The sequence below is a fragment of the Danio aesculapii genome, chromosome 19, assembly GCF_903798145.1.
Source record: "Danio aesculapii chromosome 19, fDanAes4.1, whole genome shotgun sequence".
Taxonomy (NCBI): Eukaryota; Metazoa; Chordata; class Actinopteri; order Cypriniformes; family Danionidae; genus Danio; species Danio aesculapii.
This window is the reverse complement of record NC_079453.1, coordinates 32,130,773-32,152,320: the sequence shown is the minus strand read 5'-3', so window position 1 is coordinate 32,152,320 and position 21,548 is coordinate 32,130,773. Positions and strand designations below refer to the sequence as shown.

Sequence of the window (21,548 nt, the reverse complement as noted above, 5' to 3'; positions counted from 1 at the left end):
CGTTAACTTAAATAATCATATATATTTCCCGCTCAACAGGTTTGTATAACGCCATTTACGTTAACGAATATAAAATGTTAATTTGTCATTATATAAAAACGGAATGTGTACTATACACCATCTATCATTAGGCCAAATAATCGAAATAAAAATATATGCCATTTATTATACGTAGTACAGGTTATCTGTCTAGAACTAGATAGATAGATAGATAGATAGATAGATAGATAGATAGATAGATAGATAGATAGATAGATAGATAGATAGATAGATAGATAGATAGATAGATAGATAGATAGATAGATAGAATGTATTCATGTTATTTCTCAAGTGTTTTGAAATAGGAGACATATTAGAAATGATCTTTCAATATCAATTATCATTTATTAACCACCATTTACATGGTTTCTTTTAAATAACTACACACCACACACACACACACACCATTTAGGATTCCATCCAAAAATATATAAAATCTATGTACAAACATCAGCACATTTATTATTACAATAACTGTATTTTTGATATCAGTATGTGGAAATTATGACAGATCAACACAAACTGGAGTTAATGAGAGCAACCGAAAATGTCACAGATGCATCAATACAAAACTGTCATGTTAGAAAACAGTATTAATTAGAAACATGCAAAAAACTGCACTGATGAGAGTTCAATGTGCATCATATGTACATATGTATAACATACAACACTCGTATATACACAAATGTTATTTACAATAATTCCATTTTCCCCCCAAAAATGAAAAAACGGGTCTATGTACATATTTCACAGCACGTACACATTTGTAGGGAACACTTGGCATTCGATCTTTCACACTTAGTTACAGGCTGAGAACCGACATTAATTAATACTATACAATAAAAGCACTAGACTAGACGAAGAATCAAAACGAACAGACCAGAAATCAAATTAATTTAACACCTAAATAAACAGTAGTGTCACCTGTAAACACACTGGTTGGCTTTCCATAGGAAGTAATGGCATATAGATATAATTCAGCAGTGACAACTCTACCCTAATTGCCCTTATTTTGTGACAGAGGCCCTTAACACAGATAAATTAAGGAAGATGAGAGAAAAGACAATCAAATCAACATATGATTTAAAGAAAAGTAATAAATACTTAAATAATCTTCTTCACCTCTCACCAGAAGGAATAATTAAGGAATACATTTCAAGCCCACACATTCTGATGGCGTTTATCTAATTCAAAGCCTCAGCAGTATTTTAATGCTTATTGATTGATCTGAAGGTGTCGAGGGATCAAATTTGTACACTTTTCCCTACAGCACATCTCTCTGTATGCCCCACGAAGATGAAAAGGAACGTAATACAAGAAGAAAAGGTGATAACTTTGTGTGCAATACTACAGTTTGATGTAATCAAACCCCATTAGGTGTCATGGTTTCAAGTTTGCTATTCAGATAGAAGCACAAAAGCATTTATAAATATTAAATTACATACAAACATTACCTATGTAGTGTACAGTTCACAGATATTCCTTCCAAAATGTACTTTTCAATCACAATTGAAAAGCATGTTTGGTTTTAGCACCTAAAAACCTTTGTAAATGTTTCAAGTTTCATCTAAAAGGTCGATATGTCCCACCTCATCATTTTCTTAGTGCAGTATATCGATGTGTGCTTATCAAAAGCTGGCTTTTTTTAACAAGTGAGCAGCACAATACTGGCGACACACACACACCACACACCACAACAAGCCGAATCCATATTAGCTCTTGCAACTGGAATGGAAAGGCACATTGAGCTTGAGTTGGCACAGGCTACGTTTCCAGTTGATCCATATTTGTGATGATGCTGGAAGCTTTCAGCACAAGGCATGGTTGGTTCAGAGTATTCACTCTGGTTTGTTCCGGCTCTGTTAGTCCAACTCAAATGGCACAATGTCCCATCAGGGTTTTGGTTCTATTAAACCACATTGAGTTCAGTGGAGTCCGTTCTGAGTCCATCTCATTTTCTCTGTTAAAAAAAAAGCCACACAGGTTAGAGTTAGGCGAAATTAATGAATCACAGCCCCCAAAAAACAAGAATGCTACTAATCAGATTTAGAGGTTTGAATTTACAGTTTTGAGAATGTTGAGCAGGCTCAAGTTAAGCAAGACATGTGACTGGAAGAATGGAATCCCAACATATACTTTGTTTTACAGTAAATACTAGTATACAGTTGAACACACAGTGTAGCACAGGTACTTTACATGCACATTACAAACATTCGTCTTCATCTAAAAAGTAATGAGCACGAGAATGTCTTTGTAGTGCTTTATTCGAAACATACAAATATCTTTTAGTCCTCTCAATATCTCACACTCATCAAAAGTATGGCCATTATTTTCACTGTTACACAGCAAAGTCCTCTGAGTAAAATGTACTCAGTTTAGAGAGCATTTGGTCCCTCTTTAAATAAGGGCAAACAGGTTGGTAATAAGTAAAGCTGCTGTTTGTGGAGTTGCTTATTGATCGAGTTGATCCTCTGCTCAGATTTTGAGAGATTCAATGTATATTTCAGCTGATTTCTTTTAAGGCTGTGACTGAAATCAGCAGGTGTTCATCATCAGTGCTCAATCATCACCAAATTAATCCTTTCATTGTCTCTTTAACTTGAGTAACTCAATTTAGAGAAGGATTAAATACTTTCTAAAATTGTACTCAGGAGGATTTTGCTGTGTACCTGTAGTTCATGTGTTTTCTAGAACTGTTGTATAAAATTAATATCACATTTGCGCTATTCAGACAAAATTGAGTTGTTGGCATGTGTGGCATAACAGATCTTTTTCACATTTCCGTGTTTCTCACCACTGGAAGTTATGCCATAGTTGAGTTTACATAGAGAAATGAATGTGAAAGTACCATAAATACATGTTTCACATTCAAATCTAATCAAGACTGATAATGGCACCAGCAGAGAAAAAAAAAAAAAAAAAAGTAAAATTTACTGTCTGCCCTTAGATGCTGCATTAAACACCTTGTATAAGCAGTAATTTGTGTTTTTTCTTTGTAATTTGATGCAAGGATGATATAATACAACGTATAAGCTTTATAAATGTACATACGTTTTTTTTTTAAATCTAAACAGAAAAACTTTTGAGGATTTAGGATGCTGATGAGCATTAAACTAGTCTTGTGAAATGGGTCCACTGTATAATACAATTCAAATATGAAACAAAAACTAATAATGGGCATTTTTGCTCTAATATCTTGATTGTAGGAACATATAAATAATTAGTTGAATCAATGTCTTGCATCACGTTTATGACCATCAACTGTTTCAAATGTAAGATGGTGGTGTGCATGCTAGGTTCTCCATCAATAAAATTTCAATTAAGTGTTAAACTTACAAGCCTTAATGAAAAGCAAAGTACAATTTGGGCTTCAGAAAATCAGTAGGTGCATTTACCTTTGCTCAGTGAAGCAGTTTGCGGTTGCCTTGTCGCTTTTCCTCATTGATGGGATATGAGATGAATATTAGCAGTCCGATAATGATCAGACTATGGGAGCAGCAGACACCAGGATTTTCAAGGTTAACTTGACTTCAGCGGGTTGCGTGCAACCTCTCGTCACATAGCCAGCAAAACTGTTTCAAAGAGCAAGAAACAAAAGATTAGCATGTTAAATCCAGCCTCGTGACTGATCAATGGTATCTCACATGAACAACTGTCCTGCATGGTCACAGTCCTACAAACCCGAAATAACCCATACCCATAAGAGAAGTGCTAATCGCATTATATCTGCAGGTCAGGAGGCCAGACTGATGTCTCATACAGTAGAACACAAATCCAGGCTTATGGATCATGCAGACTATAATCCAACGTTAAAAGACCTCATTGACTCATGAATTAAAGTACATAATTTTACAATACAACACATGAGAATGGGGATAACAATTTAGATTGTTCTTCTCAAACAAAAACAAATTGGCCTGTGCCACCCTTATAGTAAGTAGTGTAAACTTACTCAAGACTAAGAGTCGAGACCCCCAAAGAAACTCCAGATGCAAACTTGGTGAAGAACACATAGAAGGAGTAGAAGATAGCTTCAGTGGCCTTGAGAGTCAGGATTTTGGACTTTAAAATCGATCTACAACTCAGGAAGCATGGACCTGAGCACATAGGAAAAAAACGCATGAATACAAGCGCATCAAACTTGGAAGCACACATTTTATTTGTTGTGTTGGATATTCACCATGGCAAGAGGAAAGCTGCTGCCACACTGACTCCAGCAGCAAACGATGCGATGTATGTCACAGCAAGACTGCTTGGGCACCAAGACTACAGAGATCAGGAAAGGCACCACAGACTGTGCAGAGAGAACATAAACATCAGTAACTGGAATCAAAAACAGTATTTAGATGACAAACGCTGATGTTTTAGTTTAACTGAAGGTTTCAATGTGTGCCACTGCCAATACTTACTGTAGTCCCAATATACACTGCAGTCTTCTTGCCAAATTTCGTGAGAAAACCACTGCCAAAAATGGGATAGCAAGTGTGGCAGAGAGCTAAAATAGAGGCAATGAAAATAGAAGAGGCTCAATGAGAATGCTGTAAGAGTGTGAAGAAATAAAAAGGGACATTTTCTTGGAAAGTTCTATTCAGGGTTGACACAATACATTAAAGGGATAGGTCATCCAAAAAATGATTCATTCTGTCATCTACTCAGCCTCACTTCAGGTTTCTATTTGAGCTTCTTTCTTCTGTTAAACACAAAAGATGACATTGTGAAGAATGCTGGAATCTGATAGGTATATTTTTCCCTAGTATGAAGGTCCGTGTTGAATAGAGTGAAGTTTGAATATCCTCTTTTGTGTTCAACAGAAAAAAGAAACTCTAAGGTTTGAACCACATATATGGTGGGTAAATTTTCATTTAGGGCGAACTATACCTTTAACCTGGAAAAAGATATAACCCTTTGAAATTAAGTATTTTGAAACCAAAACAACAAGCACACAGTTGCAACCTGAACTAATGTCATTACAAGGGTCAAATTATCTGAAAGAAAAATCAACCGGAATTATAATAAATTACTTTTTCAAAATTCTCAAACATTTTAATTTTATTTATATGTGCCACTTTTGAGAATCAAGCCATGACATCAATTATCTATCTTTCTAGATTTAGGATAGATAAGGCACGCAAGCATTCACTGACCAAGATATGATTTCAAAATCATATCTCTGTAGAAACGCAGACTGCCAACAAGATGCCAACACCTTTCTGACAACAATATTAGAATGTAGGCTTGGGTGTCATGTTTTTCAATGTTTAACACATTCTATTCATTACATCTCCCTCAGGAATTACTGTAGTCAGAAAGGGAAAAAAACTCACATTATTGGGTTTACATGACAACAATAATCCTCTCTTTATGAACATGAAAGCCATATGGAATGTGGGTTTAAACACTCAGAACAAGGACAAAAGAACATGAACTTGTTCATCTCGTTTTGAACAACTTCTGCTCTTCTTCAAACAATAATCTGGTTGCCAGTACTCTGCATATTGACAACCTTTCTACACTGAAGCATTCAAGAATAGTCTTTTAGCATTGAAAGAGCACAATCAAAATGCTTACTCACCATAATGACAAGCAAGATGTTTGGAAGTCATTTCTGAAGCCCAGTTTGTAAATGCAGAACAGAGCAAGAGTTTCCTTCCAGAAGCTGCAAGAAATGTCCATAGACATAAGCTACAGGGTAAGGAAACATTTGGAAAAGCTAACAAATAAAGTATTGGCCCACAGTGCTGCTCATCCATGCCGGATGCAGTTTAAGCAACCAAACAGCCTAGTTGTGGACCACAGATCAACCCAAGTTATTTGCATGAGGACTTACCATAAAGGCTAGAGAGGTGAAGAGGAAGCCCATGACCAGCTTGGCATACGGACCATGACCCATTACCATGCAAATACCCCTGGAAAAATGACATGGGCTCAGTCCTTACCCGCATGTTGTCTGTCAAAAAAGAAGAGAAAGTCAAGATGAGATGGAAATATGGCAACTAGATCAAACAAATGGCAATTAAAGTTGCTACAATAAATGCAATGAGTACTATGGCACTAAGCTTTTTGGTTATTCCCGCAATTTTTAGGTGTTAAACCTGCTGAAAACGAAAGGGAACTTGTGCACACTGATCGTTAAAACAATTGCAGAGTTGCATTACAAGTAAACCACACATACACACAAAAAAAGTTGTTTAATTGCTTGTTCTCTTTCATTTCTATGCCTTGAGCATTATAAATCCACCAAATGAGGCATGATAATAAGTCAGACTGTGCTTGCCTTTCACCACTACAGTCTCACAATATAGACCTGCTTGTTTGAGCTGAATTAGTTTGGTCCAATATTAAAGTTTACACGCCAATAATGACCTTCTTTTACCACAAGCTCCATTTAAAAACAGCTCTCTCTGTACTGTGAAAGCTAATAACCCTGCTAAGCTTCTTCCCTGGCATTTCCCTGGGACCACCTGAGCTCTGGTGAAGGGCCAACTACTGATTCAAAGTAACTCGAGCAGCGTGGAAAAGCCCAGAGCACATCTGCAAGAACCCCATGAGACTGATAGCACTGTTACACATTCATCACCAGTTTTGGTTGGTGCAAACTGAAAGAACCACTTCCTCCCTTTTTAAAACAAACAAAAACTATAGAAATTTCTCAGCCACGAGCAACATTATGCTACTTACTAGTCAGGTTTGAGGTAGTATTATGATGAAGACTGCTATTTAGACATTTAAATGGAACAAAATATGTTCTGCGCAGGATGAGTTGTCAATTTTTTGACCACTTGGTGTAAATTTTACATTTAAAAAAAAGCTTAATCTGGTTATCTTTTAGCCTACTATAAGACATTATAGATGTGGACTTAACGCTTGATCTACACTAGCATTTCAAAAGTTTGGGGCCAATAAAAATGAGTCAAGTTTGTGTCAATATTTTATTTCATTGTGAAAAAATTACTGCATTTATTGAAATAAAATTTGTAAATACATTTAATTGTAAAAAATGATTTACATTTCAAACAGATCCTTAAATGGTTTACATTAAAAATATTAAAACACCAAACCACTTTTTTAGAAATATTAAAGTATTGATTACTGCATTTATAGAGGAAAAGAATTGTTAAATCTTTAAATGTCATCTTCAAAAAGCAGGGAAATACTTAGTCTTTGTAATAGTACCAGCACTTACCCTTTTGTTCTTTTACACCAAGGAACAGGACCACAGCACAGACAACATAGATGGCGCAGATGACACCAGATGCGATCATGTAAGCAGTTTCTCTGTGGAAACCATAAGATACCAACAATTTAATATTAATGACAAAAAACAAACATTAATTTTAACAGCCTGTCTTTAAAAAAAAGCCTCACCAGGTCCTGCAGTGAAACATGAGGCTCAGTGATGTTGACGTCGGGAGCCACCTCCCAGCCCGTGAGTTCAGGTCAATCTCAGTGCTGATACAGGGAGCATTGGCCATTCCCACAATCTGACCCTGAATAGCAGTGCCAATAAGTGTGCCCAAAACCTCAACAGTCATTCCTGAGGTAAGAGATAAGGGATTAGCTATGCAAACAGAACTAGCTGTCACAGAGAACAAAACTAGCTGTAGATGCTTTAAAACTCACGGTAAGCTGTAGCTGAATCCCTCTCTTTCTGTTCAGTGCTGATGAACATGGTAAGAGAGGAGTATGGCACATGGAAGCACTGTTTTTTTTTTAAGAAAAGGAAAGGTTAGGAAATGTTTTCAAAGCCAAATAAGCAACAACTTATGATGTTATAAATAAGATAACTCACTGTCTGTAAAGTTTGGAAGCAGCAGTAGAAGATTAGATACCAGACAACTTTTCCTTTGGTCAACAGAGGGCACGTACCAGATGAGGAAATAGCAAAGTACAGCAATGGAGTAGACAAAACAATCCTGCATAAAATAAAAGAGATGACATTAGTGGAATGGTATAAAAGATGATCATGATTAGCATGTCTGGGAAACAGATAACACACAGTTGAGGTGTGCCAAGTGAAGTGTTACAGCACATCATGTGCCAAACATGTCATATCCTTTCCCTTTTTTTCTATTATAAAGCCAAGATGTCATCATAAATTCCCAATATATTGAGTCACAAGCAAATTGACTAGATCACTTCCTGTCTTTGTTCAGAAACCTGCACGACTCCTTTAGGTGGCTAATGTGGACGTTGAAGTGGAAATATAGCGTCTGCTCTTATCTGTTATCTCTGTACAAGGAAATTTCATTTCAGTCATATTTAGTCATGGAACTGAATGGCATTTGCTTTCCTGGTGAAGTGACTTGTCAAGTGAGCACTAAATCTGAGCTTTATGATTTTATGGAGAAAGTGGAGCCTCGCTTGGCAGTTTTTGTAGAGTATACCTTCAACAGAATCAGAGTTCACAGTACTTCCCTGATTGACTCGGAATATCAATGTTTTGTATTCCGTTCTTTTAACCTCACACCCCTCTCCACCCCCTTGCTGTGTTATTAGTCAAACAGTTTGGCTAATTCCATGATGCTTTCAGCTACCAATAAGACCGCAGAACTCAAAAGTGGAGCATTGCCCATTCGTTAAAGCCATATTCATATTTTATGTTCTCAGGTATCCATGTGGACCTTCAAAATTGAAAAACTCTGGAATCATTTTTGATTCATCCAAAAAAAAAAAAAAGAACAACTGTGTTCAGAATAACACATCACAATATTTCAAGCTATATAAAAAGAAAAATGATCAATTATAATTGCAGCATTGTATAATAATATAAAAAATAATCCATTAAGATTATCAAATGGGCACTACATTTTATACTGCTTTATTTATTTATGATTAGCTAATGACAATACAGATGTTCAATTACAACATTCAACAGGCAGAATTTGCCATATTGTGTAATTCTGAAATGTTAACCATGGATAGTACATGTTTTTTATAGAAGTTAACTATGTAAAATAATAGTACTTTTTGACTTAATTTATTAACACTACAATTAACATAACAAAAAAGTGCATGTTAAAAACATGCCTGGGATTAAATAATGGACTTGCCTGCACTAAACAAATATCAGTGTAAACGAGCCTAACAGGTAAAGGTAGGACTGAGTTTGTTGGAGCGAAGGTATTCAAGTGCATCTGAAATCACTGACAGGGACATCCTGCTAAAACTAAAAACAACAAAACTCTAAATCTTTGTCATCAGTATGACCAACAACCCATATTTTAGTTTATTTTGTAAGAACATAATACTATTATACAATATATTTAAAAATCAAATAAATAATTGTCTATACAAGCCTAAATGGAGGACTGTATTTGATCGATATAGAGTTATTTGATTGCATTTAAAAATCACTTACACTATGAAGAAATACTGTAATGACAGAGCTGTATTGTACTATAGTTTATCTTGCATATATAATATCTGTTAACAATTTGTTATATCAGCTTGCATTAAACATGTCATTGTAAAGACTTAACTGAACATATGTTTAAGTGCACCTTTAGCAAAAAGGTGCTACTATTTAGGAGTTCGAAATAGCAACCACATCTCACTCTACCCGGTAGACCCAGCCATTTGAACTAAAATAACCCCACCGATGAGTGTGCCGCCTTTAGACTTGAGGCTTTGCTTGGTCTGCCTTCCCCTCATTCTGATTGGATAACAGAGATGGTGTGTTGTGGGTTGGACCACTCATGCTGCAACCAAATTTGCATATTTCTCCCAACCCCCATGGTATGTGGCACAAAAAAGGAATGTCTTCCTTCTGAGCCCTCAACGCAGGAAATGCTGTGTTATGCATGCCATTGCTGAATTACAGATAACTCAATCTACACTTCACATGTCGCTTTAAGACAGAAAATATTCCGCGGATTAAGGCAGATCAGAGATGATCTTGGCCTTTCTTAATCTTAAATCTGTAGAAAGTCATTTGCGGTTTATGAGGGAATCGTGTTCAAATATTGACTTTTATAGTAAAGAGTATGCAATTTCACTACTGATAAACCATTGTAATGAATTGCCCTTTAGGGCTGATTATAACTCACATGACTATTAATAATATGTGTGATCAAGTGCAGAGAAAATTCAATTATACATGCTTGTGGTCTATGATTCTCTAAGGGGATACTTAAGGGAAAAAAAGTTCCCTTTAATTCTGTACTGACAACTACACAAACAATCCCATGTGACTTCCCAGAACAAAACTGGCGTTCACTAGGGATCTTCTAATGGATCCCACCTAAGAGAATACAATCTTCTTGCTCAGATTCAATGTCACTGAATTGAGCTTAATAGGGCATAACTTTCTCACCAGCTTCCTACCAGATTCCTTCACATGCACAGTGTCCAGTTAGAAAGAAGTCACACATTTCCCTCACCCCACCCCCAGTTCCCACCACTTCCTCTGACTGGTTTCCACTTATTCATACAAATGAGAGACCTCCTACTTCTGAGGACTCAAGAAAGCATGGTCACCAAAACACTCCTCATATGCACAACCATATGACATATAAAACTAATAAGTAAACCTGCCTTTTCGGAGCTTTAAATTGGTTATTTGCTTCATTTGTCAGTAAAAATCATTTTCAAATTTCAAAGTTGAGTTTTTTCCTCATATTTGTGTTCCTTCAGTCAAATGGCATTTGAGGACTTCAAAAAAGTTGATCGGCAACTTCAGGTGGACAAATATTAGCTTAACATTTACTTTTACTTAGTTTTCTAAAAGCTTTTAGCAAAAAAAAAAAGTTTTTTGCTAGAAGTAACATTAAACTTAATGAAAATGTTTTTTTTCTATGTTAAAAGCATCCTTAAAGCTCAATTTTATTTACCTCATTATATGCCATTTAACTAAAGATGATTTTGAAGTTGTAAATAAAACAGTCAAGTAGGTTTCTGCTTCAAATTTCATGTTTGATTCGATACGTTGCTTACCAATTGTTTGTATTATCACTTTCAGAAGCAAATTAAGTGAAATGGTTTGAATTCCAAATAATTATTTATCATAACGAGTATAACAATATATTAGCAAAACCAGAAAAGCTATTCAACAGACCAAATTATACGCAAATGTTCCTTGTTGTCAGGACACTGATAGTCACTGGTTTATTCATGCGTGTGATGTAGAATCAAATCAGATTGGCTGACTGAAAATGCAAATTGCCCAAAGGCATTGCTTCTGTAGTGTATCCAGTCCCTCGACCCCCTGTGTCCCCTCACTTAGAAACATCACCAGACATACTTGGCTCTCCCACTTAAAGTCTACACCTCCTGACATTTCACAATGATGGAGAAATAGGTCAGAAGACAAAGCAAGTGACGGACCAGAGAGATTCATTTGGGATGTATTTTAAATTCAACAGAAGAGGTCGTTTGAGGGTAGAATTGTGAAACAGCACTTTTCCTAAGAAGGGCAAAGCAGTTACTACAGGCAACATGCTCCTTTAACAAGACAATTCCGAGTCTTGTTCAATGAGTCTGTGAAAAATGGCTCTGAACATCAAGATCTAGACAACAAAGCATTGGAGAATTTAAGGACATACCAAGGCATCATTCGTCCAAATCTTGTCCATGGAGTCCGACTGACAAGAAATCCCACTGTAGGGTCTGTGACGGCATCCCATGCTCGACCCACAAACAAGATGATGGAGGCATAAAATGGATCCAACTATCAAGAAAGGAAAAAAAAATTATAGCTCACATCATTGGGTGGGATTTTTCAAAACCCTATTAAGCATTAGAATGGACTGATAACAAAGAGTTGACAAATTTAAAAGAAATATGAATTATTTTTGCTTTATTAAAGGGGAAAAAATAGAAATCACTATTAACATACATGGTTGGAAGAAAAAAAAAATCAATCTATTTGGTCATAAAGAAAGATATGCACCGCTACATATCAGGTAAAGATATGACTTCTCGCAATAAACCTACGCATTTACAACAGTCTAAAGGGCTAGGCAGCATGTAAACTACTGCAAAGTTTTACACAGAGCTCATGGTGCCCAGTGACCTTGAAACGCACGAGATCATAAGCCACATGACAAGCAAATGGAGTTACTCCTTTGAAACAGCTTTACTTACAGTACAACACAATTACAAAACTGCTGGAGGAAATGTTGCACAGACCAAGTGCTTCATGCTGACATTGTGCATTGTAGGAATAACTGTTAATTATGGGATTAAACACATTAGCAGAATACATACTGGGAACCTGTCTTCTGTAGTCAGTGGTTACATGATAAACACTGAAGGCTATTAGAACAATCCTATTCAGACTCTTTAATCTGGCCAATAAGCCTGCCAAGACTACAGTAGCCCCAAAAGTTAATGGCACCAAGGACCTTTGCAAAACGATTCATTTTCCAGTACAATTCCCCCTTTGTGACTGTACTTGTCGTCTCAGACTATGCGAGCAGGGGGTGTAAAGAAACCCACTGCCCCCTGAGGATCACAATCATATTCTACATTCTACAAGTCAACTTGATCTTCTGTTACGAGGCACTTTCCATGAATTGAATGTACGAGAAAGGGCCTGGCTTTTAGGCAAGGCAGGTCAAGTTCAGAAAATGTTGATCTTCAACCTACATATTTTGTTTCTGCCCTATTATTACTGCATGACAAATGCAAACACACTTGTGAGAAAATACAATGACATCAACTCCACTTTGACACCTGGTATTAAGATGTCTTCGGCAATCTAATCACACACTGCCTTCAAGTGTTAATGGGGTTTAAATGTTTTGAAAACACATTCGATCGGATTGCTTTCATAATGTAAATACCTGGGGTTATTCAAATGCATTCAACCACACAAAAAGAACACCTCTTTTATCCAATTGGTCAATGAAAATGCATGAGGTCTAAACATTACTTGTGGCAATCTGATTCACAATGGAGACACATTGCCGTTTACACCTGGAGTTTTCAATCAATCTCTATTTTTCTTCACTTTTGACTACTATCCAGATCTCCCAGAAGGGAGAGTCTATGGGTGGGTTTATGTTTGGGCGTGTTCTGATATTGTGATCTAATATTGAAGAATGAGCTTGCTCTGGCAATATATTTGAACTCAAAAGAAGACAACAGAAAACATTATGAAGAGAAGCAGGTTTTGTTTCTGCTGTGATAGCTACAAAACTATGCTGAACCCTGTGGGCTTGCTGACAAAAACACATTTAATACCACGTTAGATAGAAATTTTTAAAAAGTATTATCTTTCTTGAAGACACAAAAAATATATCAGTCAGAAAAATAAAAAATAAAAAAATAAAATCACAGAGCTCTACTCACCAAAGCAACGTCCAGTAAGTAGATCTGAAGGAAGAAGCCAATTGCACATCCTGTTATCTGATATGGAGCTCCTCCGATGGCATAACACAACTTGCTGCACACCGACAACCGGCTCTTCGTTTCATGCTTTATTAAAAGAAGAAATAAGAAATCAGTTAAGAAATAAGAAAAAAAGTATGGATACTAAATTCATAAGGTCATAATAGTTAATAATAATAATAGTTGCTCATGTCTAGGCCCACACGGAATCTGCACACGCAGAAATCCACATATTTTTAGCCCATCATTGAGTATGTAAAACTTGTGAAAATGTGTGTAAATTATATTAATTCTGTTTTTAAATTAATTTCAGTAATATTATTGACTGATATGAAAATGTTTATTTGATTTGTTTATAATACAGTTTGTAAATTAATACTTTCTGTCTATTACATATGTTAAATCAGAGACTTGCTTTGTTTACCAAATAAGTGGTTCTAATTGGATTTGAATTGTCAACATTAAAAGTTAAAAAGGTAATATTTTTTATTTCATATATTAAGTTTAGTTATGATACTCCCAAAATCATTCCGCATAAATCCACAGATTTTTTTTTTTTTTACAAAATTCTCTGCAAAAATAGCAAAAAATGTCTGCAGATTCTGTCTCACCCTACTCATGTCCCAGCAGATATCTAAAATAACCTAATTGCGGTGTAAATAGGCACACTTTGTCCAGACACACTGTAATTTGGCTTAAGTTGTTGAATTGCTAGGGTTTCAAGCGTCTGTTTCAATTATGCTAATACTACGCATTTCTGCTTGACTTGCTGTTTGATTCTAATCCAAACGTAGCCTCATTCGCCATTCGAACATGTAGATTCTTATATTTGGGTCAACATATGAGCCCTTGAGCAGACAAATTCAACTGAACACAATGAGTGCACAATGCAAGATGTATTCGTTACAGTAAATTCAGTCTTCACAAAGACTAAGTACTACAGTTAAATAATTTTGAATTTAACTTGTACTATTCATGCATGTACTTGTTTCTTACAATAGCATAAAAAAAAAATCCACTGCTGTAAAAACATACCTGGCCATGTGGTTTGGGAGACAAAGTTCTCTGTATATCTGTAGCTTTTTATTATGTGCAATGCTCATAATGACATTACCGAATCAGTCTGTGCCAACCGATAATCATTCCATAGTTATTCAAAAAGAACTAGGCTAGGTCTATTAACATTCATACCTGAGGTAACAGCTTCTATTCACCGCTAGGGCATTGTGTAAATGCCATCTTATATTTGTGACCCTTTTATCATATTATACTTGTAGTTATAGTACACAAAATTCTTATAAATGACATGTAACTGTTCCAACAGTATGTGCAGAGTTTGGTAAAACAACATTTTCCTCCTTTGGCCCTACAATATGGAATGAAATGCAGAGTATTATCATGTTAGAAACAATACCATCTTTAATCTTACCTGGAAAACCATCTTTAAGTCTTACCTGGAAGGAATCATGCACATGTTTTGTGTAAATATTAATTTGTAATATTTTATGCGCGTTTAATTTTGTATCTCAAAGTTTTTTGTGCTGCCATTTTGGCCAGGACCCCCCTGGTAGAAGAGATTGCATATCTCAATAGGAAATTCCTGTTACAGTAAAGGATGAATACAAATTTGAATAAAAAAACATGGCAAGGAGTTGAAATTTGAGTCTTGTGAAATTTTGAATAATTGCTGTAAACTGGTGTATGAGTGCGGAACGTGTTACAAATGGAACTGTACTGTAAATAAACATTCTTACTTTTATATTAGGAGCAATTTGCAAATTGGACTTCTATATAGTTCACTTGCCTACAGATTGAGTTTTCAGTCTCAGTTATGTCACAGTGCCAGCAGTCAGTGGCAGGACACCTGACACTCCCCATGGGGTGTACTACACAAGAAGCTTAAAAGTTGATACCCGGTGAGCAGTTAGAAATCTGCATAAATGGCTAAGAGGCTGAGACGGTCCTCTGTTAAGGGAAAGTCCCTGTCCTGAAACACTCATCGATTTTGCAGTTGCCTTTCAGAAACATAAAAAAAGTCCAGTCAGTAGTAGGCACTCGGGTGGTACGCAAGGAAGATGATAGGGGGACCAGAATGAAGAATCTCACTGTTCCTTTGAGAGATGAGCCAGTCCAAAGATAGGCCACCCTCAAGAGTCCTGTTTCTTCAATTACAAAGTTAATAGCTAGCTTCAGTAAAAGATAGATTCTAAGACTATTAAAACAATTTGTTATACTGTTGATGTCTGTAATAGCTTGGATGTTTTAGGAATATATTTGGAGGATTCAGCTCTGTTCTTTATATTACAGACAAGGTTGTTTGTTAATTATGAACACTGATTGTAAGATTTCAAAATAAATAAATTTAAAAGTTTAAAAAAGCAAAGCCCCCTGTGCTGACATATGCTGAAGGGGCAGCTATGGAAAGGGTAATCTGGTATTTCAAGGAATTAAAGATCTGAAGAGATTACCTGGCCACAGCTTGAGTTGAACCATGACTTGGTTGGACACCTACCATGAAAATGTACCACTCACTCCTGTCGATGATCTAACTAGAATTGGCTGCCCAGCTTAGCAAGTGTTGCCAATGGATAAATAAAGGATGTGCAGAGTGAGAACTTTTAACAGCCAGATTTAAAAGCCTTTCATTCACAAAATAGATATGTAGAAATCACGTTCACAAGCTCCGGATGATTGAGTTATCCACAGGTCTTTTCAGTACAGAGTTTGCATTTTTCCCTGCTAAGGGAGGTCTGGTTTTCCTCACAAACACAGGAGTGAGTGAATACATGCACTACTGCAAATTGACAGTAAGAGTGTGCATGTGTCCTAGCACTGTGGTTGCCCATGTCATTACAACCCTCTGTGATCGGTTAAGTCAGGAAGGTCATCCAGTGTAAAACCCAATCCAGCAGAAAAGATGATGATTTGCAGATGTTGACCTTCTGTGCCTTTAGCAAAACTGTCCTGCTTATTGCATCAACATCTTGATTTGATTTGTAGGAAACTTTTCATACAAAAATTAATGAACTACCAATGATATCATACATCTGGGTTGTTTTAACCTGATCCTGGTAGACCACTGTCCTGAAGAGTCCAACCCTAATAAATCCCCTAAACAGGTAATCAAGAGTTTGGATCAACTAGAAACCTACAGACAAATGTGTTCAATCTGCAGGACGTTGGTCTTCCAGGAGCAGGAATCTGGATCCCTGCATGACATACTGCATGTTAAAGAGAAGGTTTTGGGAAAGAGTGCATTCATTTATACATGCGTACGTTTACCTTCCTTCTGTCTGTCTGTACCAGGTCAACAGCAGGATGAGCAAAGAAAGCTGACTGTACACTACACGGCTTCCCAGCACTACCAGGAGAATGTGTTCATAGAGGGGAGCAGGCCAAAATATCTGGAGGACCTGCATACAGAGGCCCAAGAGGGACTGAAGATACTACAACAGGAGGGTGAGCGTTACACCCACTTTTTTCAATTACACAAAACACACAGCTCGCATTCTGGCTTTCTAACATACACTTGTGTTTTCTGATGCACCTCACTCAGTCTTTCTTCCATGCAGAGAACAAAAATGGAGTGGACTTTCAGGATGATCATATTGTGGTAAGCCTCTGAAAATGGAGTTTTCCACAAATATAGTACAATATGGTAACAAGTAAAATCATAAACAGAGTTTATAAAGAATCATAAACTTTACTTCACTACTTTAGAATGTGTTTAAATTGTAATTTCGTATTTGTTCACATTTTAAAGAAGGGTGGAAATAATGTATAAATTTGAAGCTTTAATGGATGTATTATACTGATGACCTCCATGTTTGCACAGCCAGAGGAAGACACAAACTCAAAAGAAAGGGATGAATCACTTGAAACCGATAGCACTACAGGACACTCTGTCATTTCAGTGTCGACTGCCTCAGCAGTCTCTTCACGTCCAGTGCTTACACGTCAAGGTATATAATGCTGACTTAATAAGGAGGTCTAAACAACATGCTTAGTGGCACATATACTACCTCCTTTGTTTTTTTCCCCCCACTAATGTGTTTTCAGGTTTAAGCTGGAGCAGATCATAGTGATATAGCAATGCAAAGCAAAACATATCATATTATTTTAGTAAAGTTTAAAAAATATGTAATTTTCCCCCTAATATTTAATCTTTTTATGAACCATCACTCTTTAGGTTCTACATTTAAGCCCTTGAACCCTGTTTAAACGACTGGATAAGACCAAGAGACGAAGTAGAAGAACAACTATCATGGGAATACCACAGCAAGTTCAAAGAGAACTAGGTATGTAATGCCATTGACATATTTAGACATCATTGTTTGAGTATAGCATACCTAAAAACAGTAGTGTCAACAAGTTTGTAAAACTATGATTTCCATAAAATAAAAAATAATAATAAACTATTATGTTGTTTTTATACCTCAGATATGGCAAGAGGAAACTATGCTGCAGCAGCTTCCAAACAGAGGACATGACAGTGAAGACTATTCATCTGAAACAGTTGTTCTACAAACAATGATGGAGATCTCCCGTCAGTAAATCATGAAGGGGCTCGTGTACACCTGCAGAACATTGAGGTCCTTCAGGCATCAAGAGATGAAGACTTCCTTTTGAACCACATCCATTCTGTCTATCAAGATGAGTTAAACCGAAAGCTTGGACTAGGAGCATGCCTTACACAGAGGCCTAAGTCACTTGCTGTGCCCAGGGATGACCACTTACTCTTTCCTACAAGAGCCTCAAGGCCCAGTTATGTCTATTTCCCCACAGGCAACATATTTATCTAAAATTATTCCAAATGCAGTGTTGCCTGCTGCAATAGATATCATTGAAATCAATCATGATCACAATCGATGCAGTGCAAGTACAGCTAGCAAGGGTAGTATAGCATCAGCTAGCCCATCTTCTTCTCGATCTGGAAGTGGGACAAATCAAGGTCCACCCACTACTAGTCCCAGCAGGAGCGATTCACAATCATCTGAGACTATAGTCTCCAGTTCATCCACAATCTCTTCAAAAGGAAAGTGTCTACCAACATTTGATGTTGACAGTGCCAAAGACATTTCAGTTTTAATCCCAAAGGACATGAGTGTTTCAAGCTCAAGCAGCTGGAAAAGTTCTGAGGGGAAAGGTACAAATGACAGACTGAACCCCAGGGAGTGTGGTGATGCAGGGACAATGTCAGAAACAGCCATTCGTTCTCCCGTAGTCTCTCTGTAATGAAGACAAAATTACCACCAGCACCACCTCAGAGAACCTACTCACTGCATCATGAAAAAATTAAGCAAAGTCAGAGGGAGCAGGGAGACATACAAGATCCCAAAGACATGACACCAAATAATGAGCAAACAAAAGAAAATCATCAGTCCACCAAAAACGAGAAGAGTTCAGTCCATTCTTTAGAGCTTAGGTCAGACTTCCACACAATTGTGAAATCTAGTCCACTTAGTCCTGATCAAGTTTTCACTGGAAGGCATGCCAGATCAGGTAACTCATCCCCACACAAAACTGGAGAATGTGGTGAAAACAATTTTGATAGGACTTTGTCTCCTTCAAGTGGCTACTCTAGCCAAAGTGGGACACCTACGCATTCCCCTAAAGAGGTCAGTCCCTCTGCACCTGGAAAGAGAAGAGTAAAGCCTTCAAACCTGAAAGAGTATGTGCAAAGACTTCACCGGTGGTTTCAGTGTCTTCATCACTAACATCTCTGTCTTCAGTCATATCAGATACAGCACATCAGGACATTCAAACCAATACCTCTTCATCGGAACCACTCAAATTATCCCCTCCACTTACACACAGTGAAAAACAAAGTTACACCTACACACCAACTATTGCTCTTAGGACACTATTCAACATTCCCCCACCACCCAACGTAAAAGCCCCATCTCCCCCACCCCCTGAAACCTGGATTCACAATAAACAGACCCTTGAAACTATTATGTGGCACAGGTCCAAACGTCCATAAGTTGGAGTCATTAATAGTAAACTCAAAACAAAAATCCAATAAAAATCAATGAACAAATTATTCTAAAGACAACAGAAGAAAGTAAGACTGGGATCCAATTGGAAAACAAAGTTGTAAAAGAGCTAACTAAATCTGCATCACCACATGTGCATAAACAAATGCTGTAGAAACCTTCGGATGCAAGGCATAAAGAAATCTCAACCTTACCTAATGAATTAAAAAGTCCAGAAACACTTGCAAAGGTTAACCAGATCTCTCACACACAAGGTGAGGAAAACGGTAGATGACCAAAAAGATAGATGTCAAACACTTCCTACAACAAATGTACCGTCTATCATAGTTGATCAAATGCATGCTGTCACAACAAACTATAAAGAAAAAACAAGAGCTGCAAATGTGAGCAGCAATGAGAACCAAGGAAACTGCATTGTTACAGACATCATTGAACGTAAATCGGTGCAAACACTCAGTATAGAAGTACCTAAAGTCAATGGCATTTCTCCACCTCCTTCTCCACCTCCAGAGCACCACCCTCCTCCCCCACCGATTAAAAAGATGTCAGACATCTTAGTGTCTATACCACAATCTGAACAGGAGGAACAAAAGCAAAAGATAGAAGAAAGACAAGTTAAGTTTTCCCCAGAGTCTTCTTGGCCTCCACCTCCACCACCAATGGAAGAAGTCAACGTGAATTGATGTTTGAGGAACAAGATGAGCTTGACTTCCCTCCACCACCTCCTTCATTCATACATGAGCCCATGTCAGAGATATCTGACAATTGCCATGAAGTGTCATGTGAAGAGAAGGTCAGTATAAAATTGTCAACTAATGTCTCAGATATGGACAGTAGTCCAGAACAACACTCAGAAATGCATACCATTTTGTCAAAAAGAACTGTACAAAACGTTATGGAGGATAGACAACAAGATAAGTCTTCCGACAATGTATCAGAATTTTTGGAGGACCAAGCTGAAATAGAAAACACAAATGTAGCCTCTACTATAATATCCAGTCATTTTTCAGATGAGAACTTACATGAGAAGGAAACGCTGGCTTTCACTAGCATCCCACTTGCACCTCCTCTTCCTGTAGAAGAACAATCTACTATTAACTTCCGAAAGCATTGAGCCTCTTAGGTAAAGACAACCGGAGCAAAGAACTCCTCTGTCGGCACAAAAGCACACCTATTCCAAAGGAGGATGCCAACATTCCACTCGTCACACCTTCTTTACTCCAGATGGTTCGACTGAGGTCTGTAAATGTTGGTGAAGACCAAGTAAACAACGATTCCAAACCAAGTACTGAGCCTACAACAAATGAGGATCATAGTATTTCTAGTCAAGTAACACCACAGAAGCCTATTCGCAGATCCCTGACTTTGAAGTCTAACTCACCTGCCAAGTCGTCCTCTGCTTCATCCGCAGTCCCATCCATGCGTCTTCAGGAGGCCATACGTATGAAGACCGCAGCAATGTCCTCCAGTGGAGTACCTGCAATGCTAAATCTACGCTTATCTTCAGGTAGCAGTGCAACTTCACCCATGCCATCTCCTAAATCACCAGATGGATGTGACTTACTAATGTCCCCTGCATCTACAGCCAGTTTCATATTCTCCAAAAGCACAAAAAGAGTTGTGATTGAAACACCTACTTCTCCTGAGGTCCAAGCAAGCCTCAAACAGAGTCTTGCAGCTGAGATAATGCAGGTTTCCGACCGAAGCCAAGACGATGGATTACAAATGGAACAAAAAAGCCAATTATAGGTGCCGCCACCTGTTGCTAAGAACCACGTGCATGGAACCCAATCCTCCAAACATGATGGAAAATGCAACACAGGAAAGACGCGAGATCTTGACAAATGAGCAAATAATGATGGTTGATGTTAATGGGCAAAGTGATCAAGTGCATCCTGCTGGCCAGCGAGCACAATCATTAGGGAGCCAGGAACAAGCAAGTAAGAAAGCATCGCAAAGAAATGTCAATTGTGCATGAAATAAAGAATGGATCATGTAAATGATCATAATTACCTTTCTTTTCAGGAAGTACGGAGACCTCATGTTGAAGAGACATAAGATTGAGTTTTGATTGGACTGCTAGTAAAGTGAAAAGGACAAAGCAAGTGATTGAAGCCCAAGTAAGGTCTTGATCAAGAATTCATGGTTACCATCACAGTCTTAAAAGCTCTTAGCCTGAAATGG

At 37.4% G+C, this 21,548-nt stretch overlaps 2 pseudogenes; one reads left to right on the top strand and one right to left on the bottom strand.

Moving 5' to 3' along the window:
- Nucleotides 1-3,440: 3,440 nt before the first annotated feature.
- Nucleotides 3,441-14,809, bottom strand: LOC130246313 (sodium-dependent lysophosphatidylcholine symporter 1-B-like; annotated as a pseudogene).
- A 1,717-nt stretch (nucleotides 14,810-16,526) lies between these two features.
- LOC130246312 (uncharacterized protein KIAA1522 homolog) lies at nucleotides 16,527-21,342 on the top strand (annotated as a pseudogene).
- The last annotated feature ends 206 nt before the right edge of the window (nucleotides 21,343-21,548 follow it).